Consider the following 7,988-nt stretch of genomic DNA (forward strand, 5'->3'; position numbering starts at 1 on the left):
AGCAGAAATGCGCTTTGATAGGTTTAAGCCAATTAAGAGTTAACAAGCTGATATACTATATAAGTGCCTCTGGATTGCTAAAAAAGGGAGCTTGCTTTTATCAATCATATTGGTTGTCTGCAATGACTTCCCCCGCCAAAGTTGTCGAACTTTTTCAACTAGCACCCTCAATGAGATCCCCCTCTTTGGATTCTTCACATTACTTAAACTGTCATGATCAGGATCAAATCCCTGTGCTTTCAGGATGACTCTTTCCATTTGAAGAATCCACCTCCTTCCATATCAGTGACCGGCTGAGGTATAGCACTGGTTCATAAAGATCTAAACTGTGCGTTGCCTGTGGGCTGTGTATGCAGCAGCTCACGCCAAGGCCTCAGGACCAGCCCTATCCCATGGGTTATTCCATTAGACATCTGTTATTTCCAGGGTAGAATCCTTATGCCTTGATTCCCCCTTAATATTTTTTATCTCATCAAGACTGGACACAAAAGGCACAGAAATGCAAGGCATCATGGAAAGTACCATCATACTGTAGCTAACGCAAAACTTGACAGTATTTAAAATAGTTTTAGGTAATAAGTCAGGTTCTACTTTCAGAGTAATGCCAACCTACTGAACTAAATGCCAAACTGGTCATTAAAATTTGTGTTAGAAGCACTCATTCTTATCACAAACTATGCTAAGAATAGTTTTAATAACTTTTTTATTCACAAAGTTTATAAGATTTAACATTAAGAGTCTAAGAAATACCCCACAATTCATGTGTCTTGCTTCAGCTGTCTCCTGAGTTTGTGCATTTTCATTTAAGAACTAGATTCAGTTTTTGAATAAAGCTAAGCTAAATAATACTGAACTCTGTCAGGTTCAGGTCAGTACAGAAATAGTTGAGGGATAAAATTACCTTTCTTAATTAATCATCTTTGACATGGGGGAAGGTCAGTTATTTTTCACTATGTGTTAAAAGACAGATAATCACTGAAGGGCTTCTCCTTTTAAACATATTTTTTAAGCACAAAATATTCCCTACTTTTCATGCTGGCCATACTATAGAACAGTATTTTGCTCTAAGATATCTAGATTCAAATTTGCTGTCTAGATTCAGATTGCAAATATTTCTCACACACACCTAGAAAGAAATAGCCATTAACTTGAACAGAATTAGAAGTACAGATTCATACAGAATTAAATCCCTGCAAATGAACTGGTTTTTGCATTTATTTTAAAGTCCAATATTCCCTTGAATGACAATGAGGAGCTAATCTGCTGGAAGGGCAAAACAGTGAGTTTAAATATAATGAGAAACTGGTTAAAGGATTATGGACAAAGAACAATCCCTGTATTAGTGGAATGTAGCATATCCAAACAGCTTTGGATAAGGTCATTTCCCCTGAAGTTACCACTGCAGTTCAGCCACAGATTTAAGCCTGCATAAATGAGGCTCTGGAGATTGCCTAAATTCTTATCAAGGGCAAAAGTGAAGAACATAAAAAACAGATAAATTAAGACTGAATGCAGGGAAACTCAAGGGTTCACTTAGGCTATATCTACATTAGCATATTAATTTTGCTCAGGAGTGTGTTTTTGAAGCAAATCCCCAGCTGACACCTGTTCCTGTAATTCAGTTCTTCCCACTCAGGCTGAGCCTGGAGGCTGCCTTACAGCTGAAGCTGAGCTGGGGATATGATACACTTCAGAATACATACCATGTGCTGCAGCAGCAGGTGGATGTCCAGTGCCTCAAGCAGACCGAGTGGGGTTAGGGTAAAACTGCTGGAAATGTGTTTGTTGTGTGTAGTGGTTTGGCCCAAAATACTCATTACTGTTCACCTTCTGTGAGATAAGAATTAGGAGAAAAGCAAAGCAGGCACAAAACTTGAAAGAATATGGAGAAGTTTATTAATAGACCTAAAAGAAGGAAGAAAAAACCAAAATAAAATCATACCACACCTTCAGAACACTTCTCCTCCCCCCAACTATCTCCCTTCTCCTACTGACAATGTAAAAAGACAACCCTTGAGATGTTCAGTCTGTTCACCACTTCCGTAATAACCTTGTTCAGTTCATTTAGGAAGAGGAGTCTCTCTTGCTCATACCATGGAGATATTATCACAAGGAGACAGCCGCCTGGGTTGTTTCTCTGCTCACATCATGTGAGCAACATTACTTGCAGCTTTTCCCACAACTGCTTTCGAGGGTCCAATCATGAGCTACTGGGGTACAATTTTAAGGTTGAGCCGTTTAGAAACAAAAGTTCTCTTCACCCATCTCTGGGAGCATTTTATCTCTAAGAATAGAAGCCCTCCCCTTCCCTGGGAGCAAAGCATCCTCATCATCTTCATCTCTAGGACCATCTCCAGGAGTATTCTAGGAACAGAGGTCTTCTCCTTCCGATTTGGAGCAAGAGTCCTCATCACTGCCATCTCTCCCTGTCCAAACTTCTCCTCAAATTACAGCTGCTTCAGCATTTGCTTGTTTCAGCACAGGTACTTTTGCTCATAAGTACAGTTTGAACGCTCCACCCCCCATGCTTTCATGAAATTACAATGGGTACTCTGATGTATCATAGTCTATCACCACCATAGCTTCACAACAGAATTTCAACTTTAAGCATCTCCTTTCTCCTCCCTCAGGTTTTCAGCTCTTCACAGGACTAAAAGGCTTAATCTCACCCAGCCCCGCAGCTGGAATGTCACTTATCACTGTTGGTCACATGATCTTTGCTGGGCAGCGGAGCAGCTTCAGCTGAATCTTCATCCACACTGGAGAGAGGGAGCGGCCCATCTGCACATAGCTGGGCTGGGAGGGTTCCACGGGTGGAACAGGGCCCATCGGCTCCAGGATGGCTGTGGCCCAGCCTGGCCCGAGCAGGTCCCGGCAGGGCCCAGCAGGGCCCAGGCCAGTTATCAGTCCTCTGGCCGGAAGCAAGAGAGCCTCCTGGGGTTTGCCCATTCCTAAATGTGGACCACAGCGGCAGTAAAAATTCTAAGTGGCTTAAAAAATTGTCCATATTCAAACTAGCCAGGTGATAGGTTCTGTCAGGTCATAGAGGAAGCCGTAAGCACCTCTTTGCAAGAAAATCACTTCTGGGACTATGTTTGCTAACCCATGACATTCTGCAATTTGGGTCCCCAGCACTAACCGTGTGGTTTGACCAACCAGCTCCCCTTGGGCAGTGCTACTTGGTCCCATGACACAGCAAAAATGCAGCTCTTGCCTGAAGGCAGGAAGAAAATCACCTTTTTAGAGCAGTAATTGCAGGTTAAATAATTTGTTGAATTTGGGCCAAAGTTAGGCCTGTTACAGTAAGTGTGGGGACGTTTTATAGCAAGTAGAATAATTGGAAGAGGTTTTGTTGCTGTGCTTGGTGTGAACAACTGTTAAATCAGTCACTTAAGCAGCAGTGGACTACTGCTGACATTTTGGTGGTCTGAGTATCCCTTCTCAATGGGTTTGCTTGGGTTATGAGTGTTACACTTGGCAGTGGATCTGCCCTAGTATCTCCTTTACTGACAGTAATGACAAATAGAGAAAAGCGATTTGAAAAATAAAGAAGCATTTGCACAAAAAATTTGTAACTTCCTTATACAGTTGATGACACTAGTATTTGACATGTAAATAATAATAAATAGACACCTTAGCCCATTCTAGTCTTTCATAATAAATGCAGTTGCATAATAGTAATCTTAGCGATTTGAAGTGGTGTTTAGGAGGGAATTCATAAGAACAACAGATTTGAACAGGTCTTGACTGAGTCCTTTGATTAATCATGCCTGAAATTTGCTTGAGTTTGTGCTAAGGAAATACATCTCAATGGGAAATAATGGTGTTTAACTTCTTGCATTGCTAGATTCACTTTTATTAAAAAGCTGCTACAAGTCAGAGCCTTTTATATTGAACTTTATTAATCATAAATAAAACATAGTTGTATTAATAAACCCAGACACTGGTGTTGGCTGGGATAGAGTTAATTTTCTTCTTAGTTGGTGCTACAGTACTGTGTTCTGGATCTAGTGTGATAATAATGTTGATAACACACTCATGCTTTGGTTGTTGCTATGTGGTGCTTACCCTAAGTCAAGGACTTTTCAGTGTCCTATGCTCTGCCAGTGAGCAGGTGCACAAGAAGCTGGTGGGGGGAGCATGGCCAAGACAGCTGATCCAAACTGGGCAAAGAACCCTAGAATGTTGTTTTCAGTCAATAAACTGGGGGAAGTTGATCAGGTCCTGCTAATTGCTGCTCAGGAATGGGCTGGGCATTGGTCAGTGGGTGGTGAGAAATTAAATTATGCATCACCTGTTTCTCTTGGGCTTTATTACGTTCTCTCCCTCCTTTTAAATAAAAACAGTATGATTATTGCTATTATTCTAATTACTATTATGAGTATATTTGAGTTTGTTTCAGCCATTAAACTGTTCTTATCTCATCCCACGAGGTTTACTTCTTTTTTCTCCATTTCTTCTCCCCATTGGGGGCAGAGGAGTACTTATTTGCTGGCTGGGGTTGAATCACAACAGTACTATTTACTTCAAACTGATAATGGCTCTCAATAAGCTTTGTTCTCTGAGAACTAATAATCAGCTGAAGTGGTGGGTTTGCTTGTTAAAAATGTTCCAGTATTTTTCCTCTTTCTTTCACATGAAACACACAAATGCTGTAAAGATGTTTATAAATAACAAACTGAGTTGAAAATTATTCACATTAATTTCTTTGTCAGCTACATAAAGAAATACAGGTCCAGGCACGACCTTCTAGGTCAGTGTATTGCAGGCAATCACTGTAGAAGGATAAGGTACAGTCCCCTCAGTGTCATGGAGCAGCAGGAATTTCATCACTATCATTGAACCACTGCTTCCTTGAAAACATCCAATTTTATTCGCCTTTTGATAAGTCCATTGTTCTAAGAGAATGGTGATTAAAAACGAACCAACACACTTTCGAACTTGAAGAACACCTAGGATGTGTTAAATCAGTTCTGTGATTCTCTACCTAGACTTTGACATTTCTGGTTTCATATGGTTATTTTCCTTTCTGGTGTTTTGTGGGTAGAGAGCTGTTTCTGTTTATTTGTGTGCGTGGGCACACATGCATGCCCTTATTTTTCAGTCCAGGAAAACAGAAAGGTTTCAGATCACATTTGGCACTATGACAAAAATATGTTAGTAAGTTTCTAGACAGTATAAAATCAAATTAATGTAAAAAACCTTAAAAAAATAAATCTGAGTAACCAATAACCACAGAGGTCTGGATGGATTTCCAAGATTCTTATCCAGACCTCAATCCCCAAGTGAAAAGTTCACTGAGTACTTAACTTTACTTGGCAGCTGCTCACCAGGCTAGACATCACCTGTGTAATTTCCCTATTAATCAATAAAGAAATTCTGTATTTTTATGACATTAGTTTTAAAAATATGAGACTTTAGAAAGAAAATTTGATCAGGCACCCAATCTGCTATTTGCAAGGTTTTCTTTCATATGATTCTTTGAAATTCTCACATCAAGCTGACTTTCTTTCTCAATGAATTTAAATACTGGCCCATGATGGGCATTTTTTGGGTCTGCACAAAGGGCACAAATCAGCAGCAGAGGATGCCATTCTTTTTATACCACCTCATTACTCATGTGAATCAATCTAACAGGTAAAAAAAATGGGTGAAAAAACCAAACACTTTCAAGACGCTTATTTGAAAAAGCTTCCCAGTAATTTGTATGAATGGGAGTGTTCTCTTAAAGTACACTCACATGTACAAGGCTATGTTCTGCTGCTCATTCTACTCATTTTATAGGAATCCGTCACTACAAATAAGGTCACCAGATAAAGCTGCTTTAAAGCTCTTGCTCACTTGCTCACCTTGGCAGAAAAAGAATAAAAGCAAGTTCTGATCAAGATCTGGACTTAGTTATGAGATCAATATACACTATTGAAATTTTAATGAGGAGGTGTTTTTTTAATGCTCGGAAATTACCTGATTTATGTGCCTTCTCTCAGGAATCGAAGTTCCATAAGTAAACAACAATGATGAATTTAAGTACTCTAAAATGGCCTCCAGAGGTCAACTCTCTCTGCTGACTACCAAGGAAAGCTAGGCTACTCACCCACATCAGAGCTCTACAGCACCTGACGGTATGCACTGTACTGAGAAGTAAAAACATAAATAGAAATAAGATCCTCTCAAGATGCCATAGGTTAAAACCACTGATCAACCCAATTGCTCTCACATATGTCAAAAGCCAGTGACAGTTTCTCGTAAACACACAGTCTATTGGAAAGATGACACACAAGTTATAATTAGAGCATGTTACATGGGTGGATTCCAGACGACACTACTTACCTACTCCCTGTGCTTGCCTCCTGTAATGTGAGGTCTGAAAATTAATGGAGCTATCTTTCAGATGACTCTTTCCAGGCTATTTACCAGCAAAATATATTTCTGGAGGACAGCTCCAGAATGATTCATTTTTATAACTGTGAGAACTCAGTTTTCCTGTCAGTGTATTTATGAAAGGAATTGTCTTTACATTTTTTCAGTCTGCCCTAGCAGAGCTATGCCGAGGTATGTGTATTTTTTATTTCACAGAATCTCCAGTTTGGAACACTAAAACAAAACTGTTAAAAATTCCTCCAAGAAAATTTGTGATTAGCTCATCTTTTTTTTTTTTTTTTTCTTAATTATGCATTATCTATTTTATTCAAGCAAAACGTTTGTGTGTGTAAGCACTGCTGCATGCATGTCTAACACCGGTGTTTGCTTGTGGTGCCAATTCACTGACTGAAGCCCTGTGAGCAAGTGTTTGATTCCTACTTGTGAATTCCGAGGTTTCAGTAGCAGTTTGCAGAAGACAGTGGACTTATTTCTTCTTCCTATTAGTGCTGCCTTCTGGAACCACTGGTTTAGTTGGCTTTTACCCATCCAAGTGAAAGCAAAATTGGACCAAAGGTGGTTGATGATGTTCTTCCTCATCACATCATCTTCTCAGGTTGTAAAGGGTTACATTTTTTGAGGACTCATATCTAATTTTCCTCTGCAGCTTCCAGTTTAAAGAATTTTTCATGAGTAGGATTTATAGCAGAAGCAGTTCCTGCTGCAACACACCAATGTCAGCTTGATCTCATCTTGATAGTTATTTTTCTCACCCTGTCTTGTTTGTTGGGATATAATAATTGCATTCCTACTATGCTGATGCTGATCCTGTGTGCTGCTTAGTGGGCTGCCTTCTCTCCTCAGACGGGATTTATTTGAAAATCAATTAATTCCCCTCAGACTGGAAAAGACTAATTTCTTATTTGAAATTCAAATACAATGATCATGCTCGCACATCTAGTGTTTTTGCTAGTGGTTTAGGTGCACTTCAGAAAACTGAGGCACCAGTGAGCTAATTCCTCAAAGAAGCTGCATAAGCAGGAGGAGTTGTTCTCCTAAAACAGAGCACTCGTTCTTATCAAAGTTTTGTCTCCATTTGTTAAACTCAAAAAATAATTCAGCTGAGGCAAAGGTCATTGTTTGGTTTTGGTTTTTTGGTTTTTAGGTTTTTTTTGAGTAAGCTTCTTCTCCTTGCATAAATGTGCTCGCTGGGCTTGCATGCATAGGTTCCTCAGCATAAAAAATGCCAGCAGTCCAGCACAGGATTGTAGGTTCTGGAACCTAAACCTAATAATACATGTTAATTCCGATGATAAATTCAAAAGAAGTTGAAAATACAACAGCTCTATGATGCCTGAAGTTTTGTGAATCTGTTGTAATCAAAACACCTGTGGCTGCCTTTTTGCTAAAAGTAGTCTGTCAAAATCTGTCAAGACAGCTCTTGATATGTTTGCAAGGTAGGGAGTGATTTGAGAACCAAGCAATTGGAAAGGGTATTTTTTTAAAGATGTACTTGACTTTCTTTTATAATCTTTGAAGAGGGCACTTAAGAAAAATGCATAACCATTGAGAAAATAATAGTGACACCTAGGAATGTCTGTGTACTTTAGAACCTTGGGTCCTTTTCA

This window comes from Aphelocoma coerulescens, chromosome 2, assembly GCF_041296385.1.
Source record: "Aphelocoma coerulescens isolate FSJ_1873_10779 chromosome 2, UR_Acoe_1.0, whole genome shotgun sequence".
In the NCBI taxonomy this organism is placed as follows: Eukaryota; Metazoa; Chordata; class Aves; order Passeriformes; family Corvidae; genus Aphelocoma; species Aphelocoma coerulescens.